Below are 12,638 nucleotides of genomic sequence, written 5' to 3'. Positions count from 1 at the left end.
TATGCTCTGTGTGCCAGGTTTGTGCTCTGTCAACTGCCCAAGCCATTACCTGGTAACTTTGACAATTTAATCTCTTTTTACTGGAAGACTTTTAAAGAAGTTGCACAGTAAGGCATTGGAAGATGAAATGTTGGCCAGCTTCAGTGAAAGGAGTCACAATTTATTACCAGCAAAGACTGTCTTTTATTTTAGCTCTAATCCAAAGATCTATGAATCTCATAAATAAATGAATGTCTTCTAACACAGAAATACACTGGCAGCTGAAATGTAAACTATTATCCAAAGCTACTGCCACATTCACAGAATTTTACATGAGACATTTGGGATGATTTATGAAATTCATGTATTTGAAGCATGTTTGCTAAGAAAATCTTGACTAAAACTTAGTTCCCCCTAAGAAATGGAGAATTCTATTCCATGGAGAATACAAAGTGGATGAATGAAGCTAAGATTCTAAAAGAGATACTTTTAAAGGGCCTGTATTCACTGTAGAGATGATTTATTCCTGCAGTGTAAGTACCCAGAGGTGCTTCATATCTGGAAATGTAAAAATGAGAGTCCTGAGTCTCATGCAGAAAGGGAAGATTAAGTCCGAGTCCTGTTAAGGAGGCAAAATTTTATTTTTGGCATTGAAAAATCTGAAGTTAAGGCATTCTAGGCTTTTGGGGAATTTTGCCCATCAGCAAGAATACAAAGCATCAGCTTCCTCAAGATGTTTATTCATTTGTTTTCCTGTATCCAAAGTTTCTTCTTGCCTTGGCTGCTGCAGTGGCTGTGACACAGCTCCTGCATTGGGTAACTTCTCTAGGCCTGATGATTCATAGCAACTTCTGCACCAGGATAGATTTGTTTATTTTTCACTTGCATTTAAGAAGCTTTTCCCAGATTTTCAAATTTGTGTGCCTAAATTTCAAGTATTTAGAAGCTTAGCAAACATGGGTTTAAAACTGAAAGAAGCCTGTTTGGCATGAGGCATCTCCATGACAAATGAATCCTATTAACCTTGTAAAGACTAAGTTCTTGAATTTAAGCACATGTTTGGGAACTTTGCTTTAAGACTCTTTAATTTTTAATAGAGAATTTGCCTAATATTTTTATTTACATTTGAAGTTAGGTCTTTGTTTGTCATAGCTTTTTCCATAACTCCAGTAAGCAGAAGGGAATGATTTCTGTGCACAGAATGGTGAGAGATGGATATTGTATTTTTTTTTAAATTAACTGCCACTGAAATTAATGAAAAGACTCCCAATGATAATAAGTTGTTGAAACAGTACTTCATTAAACTAAAGTATCCCTTAGGGAATAAACAATGGGCTGTCCACTGAAGTCCTATTTATGACTGAAAGCTGTGTTTTACATATGTTCATTGAATTAAACCAAATCAATTTTATATTATCCACATGATTAGTGCACTTTTTTCAGAAGAAGCAATTTACCTGAGCTGCAGTGGATCCTTTAGTCACTGCCTAAACTATTCTGGAAAATAAACGTGGGTGGTTGGAGATGATGCATAAGAAGACTCAATAAGAGAAGAAACTGTTAATATCTATTTCCTGGGGAAAAAAAAAGACTGTGATTTACTTTAAATTTATAAGACTTTATCGAAAAATGCATTTAGATTTTCTCCCTGTGTTTTGGCAGTTCTCTAGTCTATGCTCAGGGCTCCAAAGTGGAATTGTTTGCCAGACTCTTTCAGGAATTACATGATTTAATATCTACAGAAACAGACAGTGCTCACTTTACATGAAAAATATTTTCTTTAAGAAGAGAAGAAAATTATCTTTGGAACATGGGTTTAATTTCCAGCATTTCAATGTACTACAGATGTAATAAAATAGTGCTCATTAGTAAAAACACGGTATTACTGAGCAGTCAGTGAAATTTCAACAAAGAGCTGTGAATATTGATTAAAGTATACAAGATTTCCTGTACCAGTGGTTTTTGGCCAGTTCTGTACAGACACCTTGCAAGCAAAGACCTTCTAAACCACGTTGTTTTTCACTTGGATCTCATTTTCTGCATCATTGGCACACAATACTTGCACAGAACAGTCATTGTGGTTTTAAGTCTGCTGTTGCCTTCGTGCAGGAAAGCCAGTATTTTTAAATATAGATGGTAATGATATGTTCCCACTGACAAAATAATGTAGAAAACCATTGTGAAATATGGCTCTCTGGAAGCTGAGAGCAGTGCAGCTGTTCACTGAGTCCTCTCCTGTTTCTTTTAAATCCAGAGCATCTGCCTTCCCAAACACTTCAACATTAAGTCTCCCTAATGAAGGCATTTAGGATTGCAGGAAGGAAAGACTGTTTTCCTGCATTCTGGGAACCATCACTAAGACTGGGTGGGGAATAATATGAAATGTAAATATTCTAGAAAAAAAATAGTAAGGGAAGAGGCCAGAACAGGCTTTCACAACTGTAATTTGGGCTGGAATCTTTTCAAGCAGTGCTGGAGCAGTTTGCTGACAGTGCTACGAGACAAAATTGTCTTGGGAGAAAGGAATCACAGGTTTAATGTGGTAGCTGACCGAAAGTCATGCTGGGGTTGGAGGCATTTTAATGGCCAGAACATCCCCAGTGTGTTTGTTTCTGGTGTTACACCAAGTCTAGAGCTCTGCTCCAGCATTTCCAGTCAAATGTACTGGTTAAACAGAGATTTTCTGCTGTGGGAGAGAAAAAGAGAAACTTTTGCAACAAAGAGAAGTTGATTTGCAGATTTTCCTCTGGTTCTGCATTGAGAGAGCCGAGCCCAGTTCTGAGCATTCCGTGGGCTTGCACTGTTGCACACAGTCACCATTAATGATCCCGGTGCCTGTCAGCGCAGACATGCTTTTTGTGGTTAAAGCAGGAAATGCATTCATCTGTTTTACATAATATACACAGACCTGGAGAGAGCCCAAAGGGTCCATCCTCGTGTTTCTGTGCAACTTGAAAGAGAAAGTGAAGGAGTTTCAAGGGAGAGCAGTAACAGAGGGTGGAAGGAAATAACCTTTTTCTTCCTCGGATTGAGCTGCTGCCTTCTGTGTGCTCCGAGCAACAGCAGCTCTTGGAGGTGAGTAGCAAGGGATAAAAGATATGAATAGAAAGATGGATAAATATTTCCTTCCTGCTATAGATGCCTTATTTTCATTAACTGATCTGTTTGCTGGGAGTTTTAGCTGAGGTGAGTGGGCATTAAAGCTTTGGATGTTTGAAATGTATTTCTGGGGTTCTGTATTGAGGGAATGCTGTGGGCTTTTTAACATGAAGGAATTAGGATTTCTTGGATCTTTTGCTTGTGATAAAATGTGCAAGAATGTGTTGTTTCTGTGATCATTAGGAATAGAGGAAAAAATTCCATTGGCTCTCTTTTACCTAAGCAAGCAGGATTATTCTTTCATACTTTGGTTCTGAAAATCATCTGTTCCATAATGAGGAATGTTTTCCTCCCAAACTGGGAGCTGGGGATGGTGCTGGCAGATCAATTGCATAACTGTTACACGTGCTGATTTCAGGATCAATAGATACACTTTTCCAATAGGGAGAGGGATTTATGTCTGCAGTTATGTTGCAGAGAAGCTGGAGGGAATGGGGGCAGGAAACAAGGAATTTTTCTCACTGCAAATGCCACAGTACTTTTGAGTTTAGGATGTGTTGGATAGCTCATTTTTTCCTTCTTAGCACTGATGAGAAAAAGAGTTTTGCTAAAAAAAAATCCAACAGTGCAAGAAAATTTCTGTCTGTGAAACCTCTAAATCTGGTCAGGTAATCTAACAGTTGTCCAGCAAGCCTCTGACTGTATTTTGCTGTAGTTTGAAGATGCAGAATGTTTTTATGCTGCCTGATACTTTCGATATTGATGTATATTCATTTTCAAACAACAGTTGAAAAAATCAGGAAAGAAATGTATTCTTTTATAGAACATGAACTTTTTCAGTCATGTATATAAACCAACATATAGGAGCATTCAGGAGATTTTTTTCCCCTGTAAATTTGGATCTGCATTATGATTAAAGTGCCTGGTGAAATTAAATTCACATACTTAAAAAGAAGCTATCAATTCCCTTCCTCTCTCACTCTTCCTACACATTATTCATCTGGTATGTGAAAAGCTGTTCTGTGGCTTCCACATAAAAGCAAAGGGAAAAGAAAGCCAGGGATGATTTTGTTAAATAGCAATTATTTTCGGGATCCTTCTAAAGCACAAAACAAAATGTTCTCCAGATACTGTGAAAATATATATGTAATTTCAGATAATCACATCTTATATACTAGAAAGCTGCTATGTTAAAAGCACATTATGAAGATTTTAAAAGCAGACACTAAAAACTTAGGAAGTGCCAGAATTATGGTTGCCTCTACAGTCTTCTCTTGGTTTCTTGTGCATATGCATTGTGATGCAGCCTTAAAGTGCACATCACAAACATTTTTCCCCAGTAATCTGTGAGGGCAGAAGTTATTAATATATTCAGAAGCTTTTATGTAGTGCTGTCACTACAGTACCTGCTGCACAAAAGCTCTGAGCAGTGTGGGGCTGGAGTGTCCACCTCACAGATTGGAGGGGTGTGCAGAGCAGCAGAGAGAGGTTTGAAAATGCTGATTTTGACTGCCTCACTTGAAACTGTACCTCTGATTTTCCACACCCATTAGATAAGGCAGCTCTTTGCATGCTTAGAGAATAATGTCTTACTAAATTCTGTTGTGGATTCTCAACAACCTGAAGATTTACATGTCAGCTGTGCTGTGAAGATGAGCACCTTGTTTAAATGATTTACTCTTCCCCCCCCAGCAGTCTGGCAGGAGAAGGAAACAGATCTCCAGGGCCTTCTCCATCTTCCTTTTTCCACAGTTCCCTGACCCATCCACAACTTTTGCAGCCAAGTCATCATACAATTTCTCAGGGAATGACTGTCAAATATTGTATAAGATTATGTAGCCAACAGCAGGCATGTGAGAGCTCTAGTAAAGACTTCAGAATATCGATTAAAACAGCCCCAGACCTTCTGCCACAGAGTTCAGCACCAGGGTTTTGTCAGCAGAGCTGCTGCAGGGAGTTACAGGTGACAAACTGACCCAAAGGTGGAACCTTCACCAGCACCCACCAGGCATTTCCCAAGAGGGAAACAGTGTCTGAAATCTTGGATTCCATTTGAGCCTCTGAGGACAGTGTGCTGTGAATTCAACTTATTTCTTTCCCTTCAGATCTCTCCAGCTGAATTTTGTCTCTCTTGAAATTTTCTTCCTTTCTTTGGTATTTCTAATCCTACACTTTACCATTCCAAGGCACGATTTTTCTTCTCTTAATTCTAAGTCTGGGATAGAGTTTTAGGACATGCTTTGAAGGCCAAGCCAATCAAGAAGTTGTTCTGCCTTTTGCTATTTGTTTCCTTTCCCACTTGTAGTCCATCATCCTGCACTCAGTTCCTTGTCCTCAGTTTTGCCCACTCAGTGGTATCTGAGGCAATGCTGTGAAATTTAGCATTGAAATAACCCAGGTTACATCTTTAAAAAAGAAGTTAAATAATGCACATTAAAGGGTTAAGGAGATTTTCAGTATTTCTTTTTAATGTAAGCCTAGAAAGAATATTTTAATCTCCATTGAAATGAACAGTATGGGGTTTTTTCGCCATTGGATTTTTAGTATTAGTCAATAGATTGAATCTGTAATGTGTAATTTCTAGTAGTGGTAGCCTTCATAGCATAATAATCTATAATGGCTATGCTGTAAGCATTAAATGTTGGACATAAGAGCATGCTATGAGTGCTGCATGATTATTGATATTATGAGTGGGTAAATTATGCTTGATTAATTTATGGAGCTCTAATCTTGTCCACCACCAAGCCCTTGCTTCTGCTGGAAATCTGGCACTATTTTGCAATTATAAAGCAGCCCTGAGCTAACAGAATGTGATTTATGCAGTTTTTAATGGGTTGTAAAGGAGCTGACTTATAGTAGACCTCATGGGCCAGCATTATGGTATTTGTTTCAGCATGATCTTAGTAAAAAGTGCCCAGTACAACTTCAGACTTGTGTGACTGGAGCACTTTCCCTCACCCTCCTGGTGGTGTTTGAGGTGAACAAACCTCAAATGAGAACAAGTAAAGGATTTCCAGTTCTGCATTAATGTTTTCCTGCTCTGTGGTTTTGACCTGAACACTCAACAGACTCGTGTGGTAAAGAGAGAGTGGAGCACAAAGCTGTTGGGAGGAAGAAATCTGCTTACCTGGGGAAATGGGAATGTTTTCCTTAATGAATGGCCATCAAATGAAATCTGATTAAGCACAGAAGTTATGAAAATCCCAAAGGCCTGTGTGGTGAACAGAATTAGATTCCTGTTTGATTTGTAGCAGACACTCTACCTTTGCATTGCAGTTTGATTTTTCTGTTTCTCATCTCAGAAAGGGATGTCTAGGAGAGGTAACTTTGCATGGTAGGATATTTTCCATCCTTTTTGGCACTTTACAATAAAGGCTCTCACTAAAGCAGCTGTAGGGAACCTTGGTGAATAGTGAAACTTCCTAAAATCAATTAGACGAATGACTGATCTGAAGTACACATTTCCTGCTGTGACCAGAGAACTTTCTCATTGTTTCCAAGCATTGAAAAAAATTATATTCAGACTTAATTTTTTTTAAAGTTATGGATTTTTTCATGGCACAAGAATTTTTGTTAATATTTCTACTGTTTATGAAAGCACTTTCCTTTGATTTATATTGTTTAACTTATTTTTTACTGGAGAGTCCTGTGGCGGATCCTCAGTTGATATAATCAGTAATAGATCAACTGATTTCATAAGAGCTGGAAGGATTTATAGCACTGATAGTGGATCTGCCCTTGAAAAGTTATATTCCAAAGTGCTTAGTTGTCTGCGGTAGGAAAAGATTTTGTGGTTAGAAAAGTGGATTAAGGAAAGGATCTGTTGTTCTCAATTCTTCAAAACTTCAGAAAATTCATTAAAATCTGTGCCACGGTCTGTCTTCTAAAGCTGGGCTAACCTTGTTTAGAATATTCAAATTGCGATCTCTTAAAAAATACATTCTTTTATAAATTATTTTCTTGCTTGTTTTTCCATCTTATTTTTTGGAATTGTTAAATAGCTCCAAAAATACTCCGAACCTGCCCTGCAGCTTTTATAACAACAGTTTTTGAATTCTAAGTTGCAAAAAATCCCGAAAAATTCTTTGGCAGGACTGTAGAGCCCATCACTGTGGGTGAGCCTGAGCCATTTACAAATAGGGGCTGGTTTGCTGTGAGCAGTGATCACACAATAATCATATTATGACAGAGATCTAAAACAAGAATGAAGATGTCAGAGCTACCTAGCAGCGAATGTAAATTTAATCTTAAGATAAAAGGATATCAAATATACCCAAGTGGCTTTTTGCCAGAGATGCTAATTAGAAAAAGCTGGATTATGCAAAGCCATTTGTTCCAAATGGCTCTTCAGGGATCAGGTTAAGGAGGAGTTTCCCCTGTGTGGTTTGGTCTTGTTTACAGAGGTTGTTAATATTTGCAAAACCATCTCAGTGAAAAAAAACCATGTCAAGTGAATAAAAGAGACTTAAATGGGACTTTGGAATTTTCAATTTTCAGTGAAAAAAAAAAGATTATGAGTAAAAGCTGTAAATTGCAGATAGTATCAATGGTAGAAGGTTCCCCTCTTACAGCCTGGATCCTTTTCTCTTCAAGACAAGAGGGATGAATAATTTTGGACACAGTAAACAACTGCTCTATCCAACGGCAGTTTTAGGACCCAAAGAAATGAATTCTGAATTTCATCTTGAGTGGTGCTCAGGGCTCAGCTCAAAAGGTTTGAAGGAGTAAGAACCAAAATACAGTTTTAATTTGGGGGAGATAGGAGGCCCAGTGCATCCAGGTGCTCAATTTCTGGGAAAGGCCCCATGTAAAAATGAGGTGATCAGGAAAAAGAGAAAACCCTAAAATAAACAGTCCAGAAAGGAAGATGCCTACAAGATGACTTTAAGTTGATAAAAACATACAATGTTTGAAACCCAGGTGAAAAATATGCCCATAACTCAAGATAAAACTGTCATAAACCACAATAAATGGCAGTGGAAAAAATTAAGGACATACTGCAGGGAGAAGGTTGGTATTCAAAAATTAAAGTTTTCCAGGATGGATGGAGCAGGATCACCTCAGAAACTCTGGGCATATTTCTCCTTCCCCCTCCTGAGCACTGAAATGGTGCTCCTGTCACAGGGAAGGATCCTCCTGCCAAAGCCACTGCCAGGAATGTCCTCTCTATTAAACACACATCCATCCATTATCCCAAGACTCCAGAGGACATTGCAAGTGGTAATCATACCTTTCAAAGTAAATTAAATTCCTTGTATCCCTTTTACTCAAAGAGGATAAATGAAACCCAGAGGGAAGGGAAAGGTTGCTCAAGGCCAACAGGCAAGTCAGTGGTAGGGCTGTACAAAGAAAAAATCATCAGATCTTCAAGGTTTGGGGTATCTTGACTCATGCACAAGACATTCTTTATTAAAAGTGACACAAGAAATGTAAATAGTGTCCAATTTATCAATATCTGCCTGAAAAATACCACGCTGAAGCATAAATACCATAAAACTTGGGGTTGAATCCTGAGCTGACAACACTGGCTGGCTGTGTGAGAAGGTCTCTAAAATGATATCTAATTAATCATGAATTTGCTATTGTGCAGCCAGTGGAAATGTATCAGTTTATAAATAGTGTACATAGATCTCCCTGGCTGGATGACAGGATTACTGCTGTGAAATTTTTGCAAATCTTTGAAATCCTGCAAAAGGAGGCATCATCAGGCAGCAGAGGAAGGGATAACAAAGAGAGGAGGAGCCTGGGGAGAGGCAGAAATACAAGACTGGCCCTGTTAGCAGAAAGCTGGATTTTAACCTGCAAATACAGGTTTAAAAACTGCAAATGTGAGACTCCATTATTTAAATATGTGGTAGCACAATCCCTCCTCTGACTGTGCTACCTTCAAAGATGTTTCAGTTTTAATAGATTATGTGACATTTAAAAATCCAACTGTGGAGAGAGTTGCTAATATATTTAGACTGAGGAGCTTCATTTTGGTCATCTCTGCCTCCAGCTTCCTCTTAAAACATTTAATGGACCTTCATTCCTCTTGGCTTCTCTGAAGTGGGGACTTTAATTTATTTATGCTGATGAGGAACTTTTCAATATCCTCTTCCCCTCCTGTCATTACAGAGAAGAGAGCAACCATTTTTAAAGGAAACTGTTTTTCATCTAGAACATGCAAAATTAAAAAGATACTGGAAAATGCAGCGTAATTCAGGCTCACAGCACTCTCAAGACCTAGTTAAAGAATACCTGTTAATGGATTAATTTTTCATGCTCCACATATGCAGAGAAATGTATTTCAGGGAATATATAGCCTAAAATATAAAATCAATTTAAGAAGCAATGTGATGAAATGGTAGAAGCTGATGAAAGCACTGATTTGAGTATCCCATGATTTGTTAATTGTACAGCAAATTCCTGACCCTTGTGCACTGGTTGAAGAGGAGAATGCCACACGTGACTGATCTGACAATTACTGGAATATTTAGTTCAGCCAGCCCTGCCTCAACCTTCTGCTTCTGGTTAATCTGTTTTATATCATTTGGCTCCCAAGTATTCCTTTAAAACTGAAGCAAAGGTCAGGATTATTACACATGAAGGATGGATCTCTCCCTCCTGTCTTCCACTGAGGCTGCTTGTGCCAACTTTGTACACCAAATTCCTTGAGATTTATTCCCTGGTCTTTCCTTGTTCTTTAATTCTTTCTATAAAAAGTTCATCTCCCTCCCCCAAAAATCTTAAGATTTTCTTAGAAGTCATGTAACTTAAATTAAACCATGGGCTATTGAGCCCTTATGACTCACTTTACCAAGCTCTGCTGAATAACCATGTGGGCCAGAAAATTTAATTTATTTCTATTGTCTATCTGCAAAATCTATTAATGCTTTTCAAGAAGAAATAAGCTCTGTCACTCATAGAAAACGGAGCTATCAGACCCTAATGTTATTTTTGCAGCACTATATTTTTTGCCAAAATTAGATCTCAGTCTCTTGCAAGATTCTCCAGACATGATCACCAGGCACCACTTCCTCAGCAGCACTTGGGAAGATGGACAAACAAATCCAAGTATCAAAATTTTGGAATGTAAATTTCTGATTTTCACTTTTGGGGAATAAGCCTTGAGAATTTGATGTACATGCACTCTGCTGGTTCAAAAACCAGAAGGCCAAGGGCATCCATCCCTTTCTCTTGCCCTCCTCCCACTGTTAAAATAAAAAAAGGGGAGGGGGATATATGCAATTTTCAAGGGGATGTAATTCACACCCCAGGCACTGGTAATAAAGCCAAAGGACTGTCTCTCTCCCTGTGTCTGCAAGTCAAAAATCTTCTCCCTTGTTTTCAGTGCCAGACAAATAAAACTGGGCCTATTTTGTGGCACAGGCACAGTGCCCCATGGAGTCTTTACACCTGCACTGCTGCTGGAAGTCAGCTAAAAACACTGCCCAAATTAGAGAAAAGCAGCAGGATCCTCTCACCTCTCCCTTTACTCCAGATAATGAGAACTTCTTCCAGTTTTTCTTATTTTTTCTTATCTGGAAGATGAAAGATAGGTGATAATTCCTTTTCAATATAGGATTTAACAATCATCTGGAAGGTGATATGCAATAATCCAGAGAAATTAGCATAGTGAAACCCAATTAAAATGGGAGAGAACTGTGGTGATCTGCAAATCCAGAGGAGGCAATTTATGCCAAATGACACATCAGATTATTTTCTTCTGAGCATAAAATTGCACAGCAGCTTCCCAAATACCATTATCAATGCCAGTTACTCTTATTTGCACATGTAACAAGACACAAATATATCTTCATTCCATAACTGCTGAAACACTGTCTGATGCTTATCCCACTGAGCTACTTTTTTTGGGAGTAGTTAATGATTTCTCATTCAGAATTCATAATAGAAAACAACACCCCCCTGAATGACTTTTAGATTTTTATGGACCATAGATAGGGGGCTACTACAGAAATTGCCCACAGTTCATCTGTATCCTGGTCTGCAGAGTTCTCACTTCTCTCTCAGATGGGAATGGAGCTGGATTCATAAGCAACCCATGAAACAGCTCTTCCCCCACTCTGAAAGACAGAGCCCAGTTTGAGAGGGGGGAAAATCCCAGGAAATTTGCATTAAACATTGCTGAAGATTCAAAACATCATTTCAAAGATGCTTGTGAAATCCTTGGAATGAAATATTGAACAGGGGTTTAAAAATGAACTCTGGTTATTCAAAGAAACCGGCATAGAAAGAGAATTGGTATTGTAAGAAGAGAAACGAAATGTTTACTTTTTATATTTCTGCTCATTAAAAATGTGATTAAATTGATAAGGTGAGATAAGGAGACCAGGTGTCACGTATCTCACTAAAGAAAGCCAGTCAGCATCAGATTTGACTTCAAACTAAATTCCTCTGTAACTGTGCGTCCTGGTAGGGCCTGGTTTTAAATGTCCTGCTAGAAACTGCTACTTTGCTGTGTTTGTAGGAAGTAGCTGCTGGTGCCATCCCATCTTTGCCTCAACCCTCATTAGCCTCTGCTCTCATTTTCCACAAAGATTAATCTATTTTGGGAAGAATCGTGGCAAGAAGTTCTGCTGGCACAGCGAGGTCTGGCTGTGGAGGCTGAGCCCTGTGAAGTTTTCCTGTTTGCAGGGAATGTCCAGGAGGGGATGATGCACTGAGCCTGCAGGAAGGGGTGGACTGGCAATCCCTGCCTCGGCTTGTGCAGCTGAGTGGATCCACTCAGAGCAGCCCAAACCCACAGCCATTATGTGATTCATACCTCCAGCTGTGGCAGCTATATCTCAAATTAGGTCTAAATATGCACATCCTTCGTGTACAGCTGCATGCTGCAATCATTGGAAATATTTTTCTGTGGCAGTCAGTGCAGTCATTCTGCACAGCATTCAGGGTTGGTTAAAAAACCCAAAACAGTTACATTATCCATTTGTGCACTCTCAGACCTCACAAACTCTGAATTCTACCATGTTCAGAGGTATCATATCACAGGACAGCTCTGGGGAACTTCCTCAGCCTGTGACTAGTCAGAAATTGCTGGACTCTAGGATTTAGCTCAAGAAGCTAAAAGGCAGAGTTCTGGAGCAACATTCAGGATGAAGTTTCTCTTTCCAGCACTGGACCAACCTGACTCAGGTCCCACTACACATTTTAGCTTTCTTCCTCTGTAAAGCACTTGGGTATATAATTACAAAACAGGATTATGTAAGACTCAGCTGTTATGTTGAAGTAACAACTGGAAAACATGACACTAATACATGATACTAAGCTACTTCATGTGGGCTTTTTATTCTTAATGACTGTAGAGTGCCCAGGTTAGTTTGTAAAACAAGATGTCAAGGACCACTTTAATTTAAAATTTGTGTCTTCAAGCCTCAAGTGGCTTTGCAGTTGCCATGATGAAATTTATTTACTGAGCGCCAAAGAGCATCATGGAAGAAGAGAGTTGTTTTCCTTCTTAAATGGTCAAAACATAAGTTAAACCTGCCTTTAGGCTAGCTCAGCATAGCCTGAAGCCACCCTGGAATGCTTTCAACAAATAAGAAAAGTTGGCAATT

Source organism: Geospiza fortis, unplaced genomic scaffold, assembly GCF_000277835.1.
Source record: "Geospiza fortis unplaced genomic scaffold, GeoFor_1.0 scaffold361, whole genome shotgun sequence".
Taxonomy (NCBI): Eukaryota; Metazoa; Chordata; class Aves; order Passeriformes; family Thraupidae; genus Geospiza; species Geospiza fortis.
This window is presented reverse-complemented; position numbering follows the sequence as displayed.